General features: G+C 29.0%; 1 long non-coding RNA gene across 1 annotated transcript in view; it reads left to right on the top strand.

Moving 5' to 3' along the window:
* Positions 1-6238, top strand: part of LOC111085315 — a 17582-nt gene extending 11344 nt beyond the window's left edge. Inside the window, exon 3 of the long non-coding RNA XR_002610156.1 lies at positions 5429-6238. This is a non-coding gene — a long non-coding RNA (uncharacterized LOC111085315). The remainder of the gene's footprint in view (positions 1-5428) is intronic.
* Positions 6239-12479: the final 6241 nt, after the last annotated feature.

A 12479-nucleotide genomic window follows, 5' to 3' on the forward strand; every position in this document is an offset into this window, starting at 1 on the left:
AGTAAAGAAAAAAAATATATATTATAAAAACTATATATATATATATATATATATATATATATATATATACAAGACTTTTTTTTACTCTTGTATGCTGGAAGACTCTGAGTTAGAAACAGGGTAGATATTTATGCTTGTATATTTGTGAGGATTAGAAGAAAGATTCCTTCTCCTGATGATGTGCAATGGTTTCATACTGGGTTATTTGCCTGGATAGCATTTGTGATGTGTGTATTGATTGTAATTATTATTACAATTTTGATGAAGAATTTGACAAATATATTTACACACAGGAAGCATTCTGTTGAACTTCAAATACATAGAATATTTATTGAGAAAAGGTTCATAACAACAATATGATGCCACATTATAAGGCTGTCATTAATGATTATACACATAGTTTTACAAAAATGGTCTTTCAATTAAAGAAAATGAAATTAAATAATTAAACTGTATATAGCTGTGTTAAGAAATGAACTTATTTAGCATGTTGGTCTGTCACTGGATATCTTCTCTGATTAGGTTGTTACACCTGAGTGCAAGATATAGTATTTTCAGTTAAAAGTACAGATATAAGCTAATCCTAGTTCAAGTCATCACAGTTATGCTAATTTTGGCTTAGTCTTTTTTGATTACTTGAGCATCAAAGAGATTGTTGAAGTGTTTAAATATTGAGTCATTGTTACATTAAATCAAATATTGGCTTAATGATAAACCTTTTACCCAAGCAATGTGATAGAAGAATGTTCCAACTTAACTATGTTTCTAAAAAATTGGAAAAATAATGGTAACAATGTTTTTTAATAATAATGTTACATTGAAACATATCAGAAAACCTGGATTTCTGAGCTTCAGTCAGCGAACTTTTATCTGGTCTTAGTACTAGACCACATGTTAAAAAACTTATGTTTGGTTCCTTAGGAGCAGCACTTAGTTTCATGTAAATACAACCCTAACACATTTGAAAGATATTGTTACGTCTCCGTTTGTTAATTAACTTTCCGTAACTTCGTTCTGACGAAACTTTAGCGACACAAGTCCTTACTTAATAAAACTGGTTTATTCTTTCTAAATATAACTTTACGATACACTTGATTTCAACATTCGCGCTAAAACAAACGCTATAACGAACTTCAACAATACTCTCTGACTGCAGATCAATTACTCACTACCTACACACATTGTTGTCCCTGTCACGTTGTGAGCATCTTATATATATACCAGACAAACATATATCTAGTAAATGCTAGGGCATTCACGAAGGAACAAGATAGTTCTAGAAACGTGGCGTGACACTAGTCACTTGACCTCGCTGACGCAACAATATGTTAATTTTTATCTTGCTCAATACTAAACATGTTCCAGGAGAATTAAGCATTATTAATATCCAAAACAGTGGTTGTTTTTAAGAATATATATTAAAAACTAAAATATATATATAACATTCATACACATTCTTAAACATTTATGGATATCCATTTCAGTAAGACACATATAGTAATAGATCCTATATCAAAGTGTCTATCCAGTTATCCTACCAAATCAAACCTCAAAGATGAATATGAGGTATAATCTCTCTCTATTTTTTGTTAGTTTTTATTATGTTCATATATTTTTTCATATCTCTTATCATTTAGTTCAACTGTTTCTTGAGTTTGTGTGCTAGCTCACACTAATTAGTTAATTGCAGCATTAATTCTACAAAAAGAAAAACTACTAACGCTAATGTTTTACCACAGCAAATGTGAAACCACAAGTTACATAAAATGTAAATATTCTTCATTGTATGTATGTTTTGTCATGAACAAGTAACAGCCTAACATTGAATTATAATCTAGATATGAAGGTATAAAAAGAAGAATTAATAGTGCAATAAATCAAATATTTTATATAACCTACAATCTGTATTCTTTAATACTTGATTAAATAGTTTTTTTTAAGTTCTTGTCTTTTGTTATTTGTAAAATTATTTGTTGTTGAATCAATAGTTTGATTTTCAGTTTTGCCATTTGTAAGAGACTGGGTCACTAATGTCTGCTGGTATTCTTACTGTTTTTCATATCATTAGTTTCTTATTTCTAGCAAAATATGAATAACAACAGAATGTTTTTCATATTAACTTGTCATAGAGAAGTAACCTGAATAAATATTATTTTTTACAATATAAAATAATGACTAGTAAATAGTAATGGTATCATGTGCTGTCACAATAATATTTATACTCTTCCACAAAAATCATATCAGTACCTGTAGATTCATTAAACAGGAATTAAAGGTTAATAATGAATAATAGTACCACTTGAATAACAACAAACCTTTGATGTGTGGGATGGTAACAAACATTTAATTCTTGAACTTTTTAGATTATACATATTACATCTTCAACAAGCTATATTAAACAAGGTGGAATGCTAGATACAAAGATTTCTTTAAATTTATAAAATTCAAACATGTTATAAAGAGGAATTAAAATACAGAACAAAAGGATAAAATTAATTCAAAAAAGCAATAGAATAGGTATGAAATGCAACAGTTGTAACAATATTACATTTTTATTGCTGAATTATATAGGTTTTTCAAAACAAAATTCATTGTAGCAAAATTGTGTTAGTGTTTAGAGTTGGGAGTTCTTTTATAACAGGTAGATTTTCTTTAATTAAAAAGTTCAGTGTTTGATGATCCAGATGAAATGACTTTAAAATTATTTAATCAAGATGAGGTGGTTGCTGTTTACAAATTGCATAGTCTGGAGGGTTTGAGAGTTGTTTTCCAGTTTTGCTTCATACTCCCATAAGCTAGCAGGTTCACAAGTGTAATTGCCATATTATTTTGCCAATGTAAGTGATATTACAGCCATCATATGTATATTTATACACAATCTTGGAATGCATAGGCGTAGGTAATAGGTCTGTAGACCTGAATAGATTCTGAATGTTAAAAGATGATTTAAATATCGTTTTTAGTTTAACCTGTTGATAAAATGATTTAATTGTTTTAATAATTTGTGACTTTGGTGTGAAACTTTGTTTACCGAAGAAAGGAAATGCAGTCTTATTAGGTATTTGTCAACAGTATATGGCTTTCTTGGAGGTTCATTTTTGTTAGAAAGGAATTTTTGTATTAGAGCTTCAATAAAATGCAAAGAATAGCCATTGTCTATTAGAATATTCTGTAAAGTGGTTATTTTGGTGGGAAGAGAGAGGAAGTCAGAACAGATGTTATATGCCCTATGGAGAAGACTGAGTATAAGGTTATGTTTAAACGAGTCCATAATAAAGCTTTTGAAACGAGTATAGAAGCCTGTATTTTTTTTTTTTACGATAAACAGATGTTGTAAGCTGGTTGTCTGACCTGCTTATTTGGATATCAAGAAAAAGGCAATTTACCATTTGTTTTTTCAGTTACACAGGTAAAATTAATGTTAGGATGTTTATAATTTAAATAATCCAAGAACTGTTGGATGTGATTGGAGATTCAAAAGAGTAAAAATGTATTGTCCACATGTCTTCTATGTAGAGCTGGTTTTTACCCAGTAAGACAGGTGTATAGCCATGACCATTTATAGTGACAGAGAAATATGTTAGTGAGAGCCAGCCCTAAAGGTGACCCCATTTAGTTGGTCATATAGTTGACTATTGAAGATAAAGTGATTATCTTTGAGGGCAAGTTTGAGTAGTTCTTTGAACTGTTGGCAGTTTGTGTATTTTTCATTTTTGTTGGGGAAAAGTTTCTTTAAGATTATTTGTATTGTTTCCTTGAGTAGAGTATCGGTGAATAAAGGTTCAGTGTCAAAACTAAAAAGAATATATTGATCAGCATTGGTAATTTTAGAAATTTTTTGTGCAAAGGAAAAAGAGTCTTTAACTGTAAACTCATTAAAAGTAAGAGAATTTAGAATAAGAACAAAGAATTTATCCAGTTTTGACTAAATTTATTTATATTTAAAAGAAATTGTTCTACCAAACTAAGGACAAAACTGTAATAATTGCATTAGGACTTTTTCATCAACAAGAAAATTTGGGAAATAATAATAATTTGTAGATTCAGAATTAACCGAGTCAAAAAACTTGAAAATACTGAACAAGTATGTTGTGTCCAGGTTCACTTTTGGCTGTAAGGGATTTGTGCAAATGTTTCATAATCAGAGAAAGTGCTACTGAGTACTGACAGCACAGAAGTATTTCTTGTTGTTTTTTGTGGGGACTGTACATTTGTATCTATGAACCTTTCCTAGTGTTTCCTTGAATATATTTTCTGTGCAAAGTGATACATCTTTAACGTTTATAATTTCTGTCTGAACAGCTGATATAGATACACTTGTTTGATACTTTGTATTGCAGCTTGTGAACCTTGGCTTTACTTGTACACATTTTAAGCATATTTCGTACACTATCAGTTTTGGTATTTGAATTTACTACAGTTCTGCCTGACGTTCCTTTAACAAGATTGCTACCTGGTTCATCCACCTTAGTCTGACTTCCACATGTGGTGAACTGTAGATAAAGCATATGCATAAAAATATTATTAAGTAAAAATAAATGCATGCCTCATAATTGCAATGTATGGATGTATACTACACTCAGACATGGTTTCTAAAACTTATATGATACAAGCATCTATGATGTGCAACACTCCCAAACTGTTTTTTTTTTTTATGCTAAAACAGAAGCTTACATGACTTTCAACACTAACAAAATTAGATTTTATTATCATTGGATTTCTGGAAGTGAAAGTTCATTTCTTATATGACTTTCAACACTAACAAAATTATATTTTATTATCATTGGATTTCTGGAAGTGAAAGTTCATTTCTTATATGACTTTCAACACTAACAAAATTATATTTTATTATCATTGGATTTCTGGAAGTGAAAGTTCATTTCTTATATCAAAATCTTCTCTAGTTTCCTGAATCAGCTGAAAAAACACATTGATCTATATTAACTTCTCTGTTTTTTGTTAATATATAAAAGCAATCAACTTTAACAAAGTAGTTAGAGGTGTTAGTGGTATTGAAATATATTCAGATTACCAGGAAGAATAAAACAGAGAAGTGATATATGGTGTACAATGTTCTTCTGTAAAACAAGTCTTATTTGCTCACATTTCGGGAAGTACCTTGTAGATTTATACTTTAGAAAGAAAACAGCTTAAAAATATATATATATATATTAGGGTTTGAAATAGAACTATCACCTGTGCTTTTCTTGTTCCTAGGAGTCTTCATTATGTTTTTTACAATTAATGTTATTTTATTTTAGTATAGCTGTTAAAGTAGTTAGTATACTACTAACATTATGTATTATAAAGAAAAAATTCACTTATTGAAAATAGAAGTATAAGTTATTGGTTATGTCCAAGAACTTTATATTATAATAAAAGTTTATTTCTTTCCCATTTACATGCATATTTATTATGCCTGGGGCAGCGTGGCTAATTGGCTTCTCGATTTGAACTTGAGTCAGATGGTTATGAGTTTGAGGCTGGCCCACGTCATGCTGCCATGTTTATAAGCAAGACACTTTACCTCTCTTGTTCCAGTTCATCCATCTGTAGGATGGGTACCTAGCTGTTAGCTGGGGGTTAACTTGTGATGGACTGGCATCTCTTCCAGGAGGGAATGGGGTACCATTCTCATCCACTTGTGCCATTGGAATCAGAGTTCAAAAGCACTGACCTTATGTGTCTTATAAAGGTTCGGCAAGGATTTAGCTTTTTTTTTAATTATTGTTATTATGCCTACCTTTTCATCTTCACATTGGTGCTTCATGTCTATGCTAGCTATTATTTAAGGTATCAGTGAAAAATATTGCAAAATTTTTGGGATAATACCATTTGCTAATTTCAGAAGTGCTTTTTTTTTATATAAATGAGATACTATTTCTAATCCTTTTGAATTAATGTATCTTTAAAATGAACACTACAGATATGTACCACTTTTATTTGTGCAAAAGATGAAGTTTGAACAACCATTTTTTCAGTCATTTTTATTCCAAAGACTGAAAAATTATACATTACTGTTTTCTCTGCTGTTACGATGTAGTGCTAAAAGCTTATAAAAAGTGCAAGCATATCTGAAAAGATAATAATTTATGATCAACTATAAATGTTTAGACTAAATATATATATATATCCTTGGCACTAGTATGTCATAACACGAAACTTGTATGTTCTCAGAAGTTTGAAATATGTAAATAAATACATATGTGAATATAAAAAGCATGTCATAGTTATAGAAATATAAATTTTTAAAACTTACCACAGAAATTAAATTGATAATGTTACTCTCTTATAACAGTTTAAAAAAACAAGTGCTCCAGGTATCTAATTAAAGGTGAACTTTAGTCTCTAGCCATTTACATTTCACTTAGGACTAAGTGGAGATATAAAGAAGTTTAAAATCTTTATTTTTTGCATTATATAACATTACAATTTTGAATCAAAATTATTACTTGGATGATTTGGACATTATTTGGCATTTATTGAGTCAGCGTAAACAAAATTATCTTGTATTAGTTGTAATTTCTGCTACTGGTATTTTCTAATAATAATAATTTTATAATTATAAATTTTACATTTTAGTTAATGATTTTATCTCTTACCAAAATATACAATATTAATAGGACTAAATTAGTAAAATAATCAGATCAAGAAATGTTTTTTAGGTTGTTCCTTGATGTTGATTCTTACTTGTTATTTAAAGCAAATCATAAGTTTCGAGAATTTTTATATCAAAATTTGTAAAGAAAATTACTAAATTTTATATATGTAATACATGAAATACTTTTATCTTTATAAAAATTCAAAAATCTTCAAGTTTCAGTACATTTTTAGCAAGTAAGTCTGAAGGCTTATAATACTATAAAACAGAGTTTCAATACTCATGATGGGCACAGCACAGATAGCCCATTGTGTAACTTTGTGCTTAACAACAGACAAACAGTCAATCTTTAGTCATCGTACATAAATATTTGAATATATAGAATATTTTATGTATGTATCAGGTGTTCTTTTTCTTGTGTTGTGGATACATTGTTCATTGAGAAGCATTTTTATACAAATGTTTTGAGCCATTTTCTCAAAAATGAGGTTTTAGGACATGGATCAGGTCATATTTTATATCTATTTCTGTTGTTGTTGCACATTTTTTACATTGATTAATGAATTACTAAATGAAATTAATAGTAACTTTTTATCCTAATATTGGAACTGTATGTTCTGGATAATTATTTGGATCTCATAATAAACACAAGTGTAAATGTAATATAAGCTTATATAATTTTCATATAATTATATATTAGTGTTGTTAAAAGTCTGAAACTAATTGTATTTATTGACATTCAATCAGTGTTTGAAGTTAAGCACAAAGCTACACAATGGGCTGTCTGTGCTCTGTCCACCATGGGTATCGAAACTTGGTTTCTAGTGTTGTAAGTTAGCAGACAACATTCCATCATATAAAGTGTGAAAATCATTTCACTTAATTCAATTCTAATTGTGAGAATGCAGTTAACTATTGTATATGTACGTACCAGTTAACATCATTAACTTAGTGTTAATATCTGTAAGAAAAACTTTTATTCATGCCACTATATTTTTTATATTTTGGTTCTTCTCAGACAAATTACAACATGATAAATTTCAGTCTACAGAATTTTATGATATTTTCCAGTCAGTGTCCATCTAACAAAAAACAGTATAGTATGATTTATGATTTTTAAAAATATAGTAAATAGTTACAAAAGTAATAAGGGGTGATAACTTCCTTTAATGTCTTTAAAGTTTTGGAGAGAAAGTTTAAATATAATGTAATGTATGTAATTTTTACATCACCAAAGTCTATATCAAAACTATGTACTGGCATCTGTATTTATTTAATTCAAAACTTATTCAAGTGTATATAGAATTTAATTGCATCTTATATATATATATATATATAATTTGTATCTAAAAACATTTATTTTAGTAACAAACTTTTCATATATGTAATAATTGTAAATTTGTTCATTTATATTTATAAATTTACCAGATTTTATTACAAGCAGTTAATTTTTATTGTTCAATATCAAAGATATACATGCATTCCAAAACAAAACTGAAACCATACTATTGGAAAAATTCTTCTTTGAGAAACTATTTCAGTAATAAAACAAAAGTAATAGAAATATATTGAAAACTTCCATTGCCTGAGAAGTTTTAAGACTAGGCAGTGCAACTTAATTGCCTCTTGAACCTCTTTTTGTGACTTGCCTGAAATAACTTGGGTGGCTTCCATGTTTATAAATGTAGTTGCCCGAGTTAATTTGGGCAAACCATTTCTCACCATATATTTAAATTATTCACTCAAATTTATTCACATGTTATCATATATTACAATCAGTGCTTACTAGATGGCATTGGAAATGCTGTTTGTGCTGATCTCTATGGTATTTATTTGTAATTATCTATCATAAACACTAGATAAAGGTATTTCTATTCTTTAATGTAGTTTCATTGAAATAATATATATATATTACGTATAAATCCAGACATGTGACATTTATTTATCAAATATATTTTATGCAGAAATATAATAACAGATTATAAAAGAACTTTTTTTTTATTAATATATATAAGTATAGGCTAGAAAAAAGGGAAATGAAAAACTCGATTTTTTTTAGCTCATTTCCAAAAAACACTGGATACAGAAAGAGTTCAGCAATCTAAAATTGGTATTTTTAATTTTAATAATTATAATTAGTTCTTAAATATTGTACATATATTTTAGTTATTTTTTGTATTGTGCAAGTCCATAATAATATGTTAATGAAATAAGTATTATTATTTTAATAATGAAGGATATACCTTTCTATTTTCATTAATAGTATTTAATAAATATTGCTTATTTTGGATCTTCATAAAATAACTAACCACTTCATACTTCTCTCTTTTTTTTTGTCCTCTTCTAATTTGTAATATGCTTATAAAATCACATTGTTGCTTAAATTTTCTGAGTAATTAATTATAAAAGTAACATCATCATTTGATGCAATTAAAAGTAAAGCATTTTTAGGGCTTTTAAAGTAGAATTTTTTTTGAAAGATGAAATTTAAAAATATATAGAGAAAGATTAGAAGAACAAATTTGGAAAGATTTCCATAATAGATCCCAACCTTCTTTGCAATCATTTTTTTTTTCTCTTGTTACATATAATTACAATTTTATCAAAACTAAAATATCAAACTTAAATAGTACAAATGTATATTGCAAGATATATCTGCATCCTTATTTATGTGATGAATGAATAATAAAATGTAATTATTACTTTTGGTAGTAATTTTAAATTAGATGAAAGTCGATCACTTCATGAAGTGATTATGTATCACAATTACACCTGTAACTATGAATGTTTAGAATATGATTTGATATGAAAATTTATATAATAGCTTACAGGTTGTATTACTAGTAATTACAAAAAAACTCCTGTGTGTGTAGTGGAGTAAAATGTAATCATAGACCTGGCATTGTAATAGCTCACGAAATATGCCAAGTATCTTTTACTCTCACATAATACATATACAAATGCCCATTATAGAAGTAAAAATACACTGTGTATGTATTAGAGTACTATGGCAAAGTTCAGAAATTATGTAATTATTTGTTACTAATTATCCAGTTACCATAAAAATCTGTATATACTACATGCATGATATTCTCTGACTTCCATGTAGGAACTGCAAAAACAAGATGATTCATTAAGTAATGATTTGCAAAGCAGTGCCTAAATTTTCTCTCCCTTTTACCGAGTCTTAATGAAAAGAAAGAGACTGGATGCAATCATTACTCTAAAAATCTAATTTGAAAATGATGTAAATAAAACTGACAAGAATTATAATTCACTTACTTAATCTGGTTCATACCATAATGATATAAAAAGCACCTAGACCACTACTACGTCTGTTGTGATACAGCTGGCCTGATGAGCCCTGGTATTGAGCGAAAGGTCTCATCGGCATTGCATGTGACAGCTGTAGGGTGCTTGATGTATTATAACATATTCTTTCCTTTCACTAATAAGGTCTTAGGATATATTAAAGTAGAATCTAATTCTTGTTGAAATCAAACTCAAGTCTAGGAGAAAGTATGTCTTGAAAAAAGATATTTCACTATGCAGTCTGTCTTTAGAATCTGAACACAAGATGCTTATCAGACACCTAGCTAATAATAGTATATCAATATCCTCGTATTAAAAGTAAATATTCTCCAAATTTCTATAGCAGTATCACTTAAACAATAATACAAAACTCTCCCCAGATGCATGTGCTTCCCTTATTATAAAAACAAGGGGGTGGAACAAACTCCCAGGGTTGGGAGAACCAGGCAACTGTTCAGTGTGTAACTGCCCTGGAGGCACCAAAAGCCCCTCATAAAAATTATCAATCTGAATACAATCTTTGGAGCATTCCTAAAAAGTAAAAGTAGTGCCCACTAGTTTCTCTACTATTTTTTAAGTCCTATTTTTACATATGTTGCATATATATACACACATGCCATTTTATCAGTAGTATAGTATAAGTGGTGTGAAAATCTTAATTATCTGGCATGTGAAGTCAATGAAGAGAAAAAAATTAATAAAGAAGATGAAAAATGTAGGAAATGTGTATGGCAACAAATGCATATTCCACCCTGGGTGCCATTTTGGCTAAGGCTGGTTCTGCATACCCCAAAGAAAATTCCATGGTTTGCTGTTAGAACAGATCACTGGTTCAGCTCGTATAATTCACACTCAAGTGATCTTTTCTAAAGGAAAACACATGGTGATGAGGGCAATCCTATGAATAATCAAGACATGAAAACTATTTTTTCCTAGACTGATGTTCTATACTAAAAATAGACTTGCAATATACTGAAAATTTGAAAAATTATTGAACAATTAAGAGAATAGAGAATGCGATATGCCTGCATTAAAATTTAAAAAGCATATTTTGAAGGAATGTGACAAGAGTTATCTGTTGTGAATTGGGCAGCTGAGTAATTTGGAGACACTGATCAAATGTGGAAAATTTTTAAATATTCAATGTAAACATATTCCTAGTAGAAAGAAAAGTGTAGCTACAAGTAAAAAACCAAGTTGGCTCACAAAGAGTTTAAGAAATAAAATTAAAGAAAAGCATCATAAATTTAAGAAATTTAAATTGACTGATATGACAGGAGACTTAAAAGATTATATAGAAGATCAAGAAAGTTGGTTAAAATGCAGTATTCCACATCTTGATCAGTTGACAAATGGAAACGAAGTCAAACAAAATGATTGCATCAATTCTAAGCTGGTTAAGAAAAAAATGGGAACTTTAAAAAAAATGATAAGGCTCCAGAGCTAGATAATATTTCCCCAAGGGTTTTGAAGGAGGTTAAAGATTAGATATGTGGTTTGCTTGCTACTATTTTTTTTTTTTGTAAGTCCTTGAATAGTGAGCAGGTGCTAAAGGATTGGGAGTTAGCTTATGTCACTACTCTTGTCAAAGTAGGTTATAAAAATTGTCTCATTAATTATAGGATTATTAGTCCTACATCAGTTGTGGGAAAAGTTTTGCAAAGTCATTTAACAAAGATTAGAATTCTATTGGATAGTCAACATGGTTTCACAAGGTGAACATCTTGCCTTACAAATATTTTGGCATTCTTTGAAAAGGTTACTGTTTATATAGATGAGGGTAAGGGTGTAGATTTGGTGTATCTGGATTTTCAGAAAGCATTTGACAAGGAGCTAAATGAAAGGCTTGTAAAAAAATTAGTTCTATGGGTGTGGGGGATAAGTTAGCAAATTGGATAGACGAGTGGCTGGATTGAAGAAAGCAGAGGGTTGTTACAAATGAAGTTCAGCCAAACTGGATTAATGTCACATGGGGTGCATCATGGCTTAGTCTTAAGACCTTTGCTCTTTTTGATTTACATCAATGACATACATGGAGTGATATTCAATATATTTTTTTACATTTACAGATGATATTAAGGTCTAGGGTGTTGCTAGCTGTGTAGAGGATGTTGCTGATTTACAAAAGGATTTGGATCATTTAGTGAGTTGGGCAAATAAATGGCAGATGAGTTTTAATTATAATAAATGCAAGATAATATAAATTTTTGTGTTTTCGCTCCAAATATAACAGGACCCCTTTCTCTAATAATTCATTTCTTTGTTTTTCACCTGTTACTATTCATTTTATTTATTTTTTTGTTTTTTTCTACTTTACTTTTTTTGAAATATATTTCTTAACGTATTACGTATGGAAGAAATTGATAAAGATATGAATTTTGTTAAGTTGAAAGATTATAAAACACTTTTTTAATTGAAAGTTTCTAAAGAATCTTTAACACTATCCGTGACGGCCTATTATTTTTATTTTCTCAGTGATGGGGGGGGGGGGGCGTTTCTGGCCTCTCCTTTTTTTTAATATCTAATATTTTTACATGCTGCTAGTGAGAGAACCTGTTGTTACAAT

Source organism: Limulus polyphemus, unplaced genomic scaffold, assembly GCF_000517525.1.
Source record: "Limulus polyphemus unplaced genomic scaffold, Limulus_polyphemus-2.1.2 Scaffold328, whole genome shotgun sequence".
NCBI classification, from domain to species: domain Eukaryota; kingdom Metazoa; phylum Arthropoda; class Merostomata; order Xiphosura; family Limulidae; genus Limulus; species Limulus polyphemus.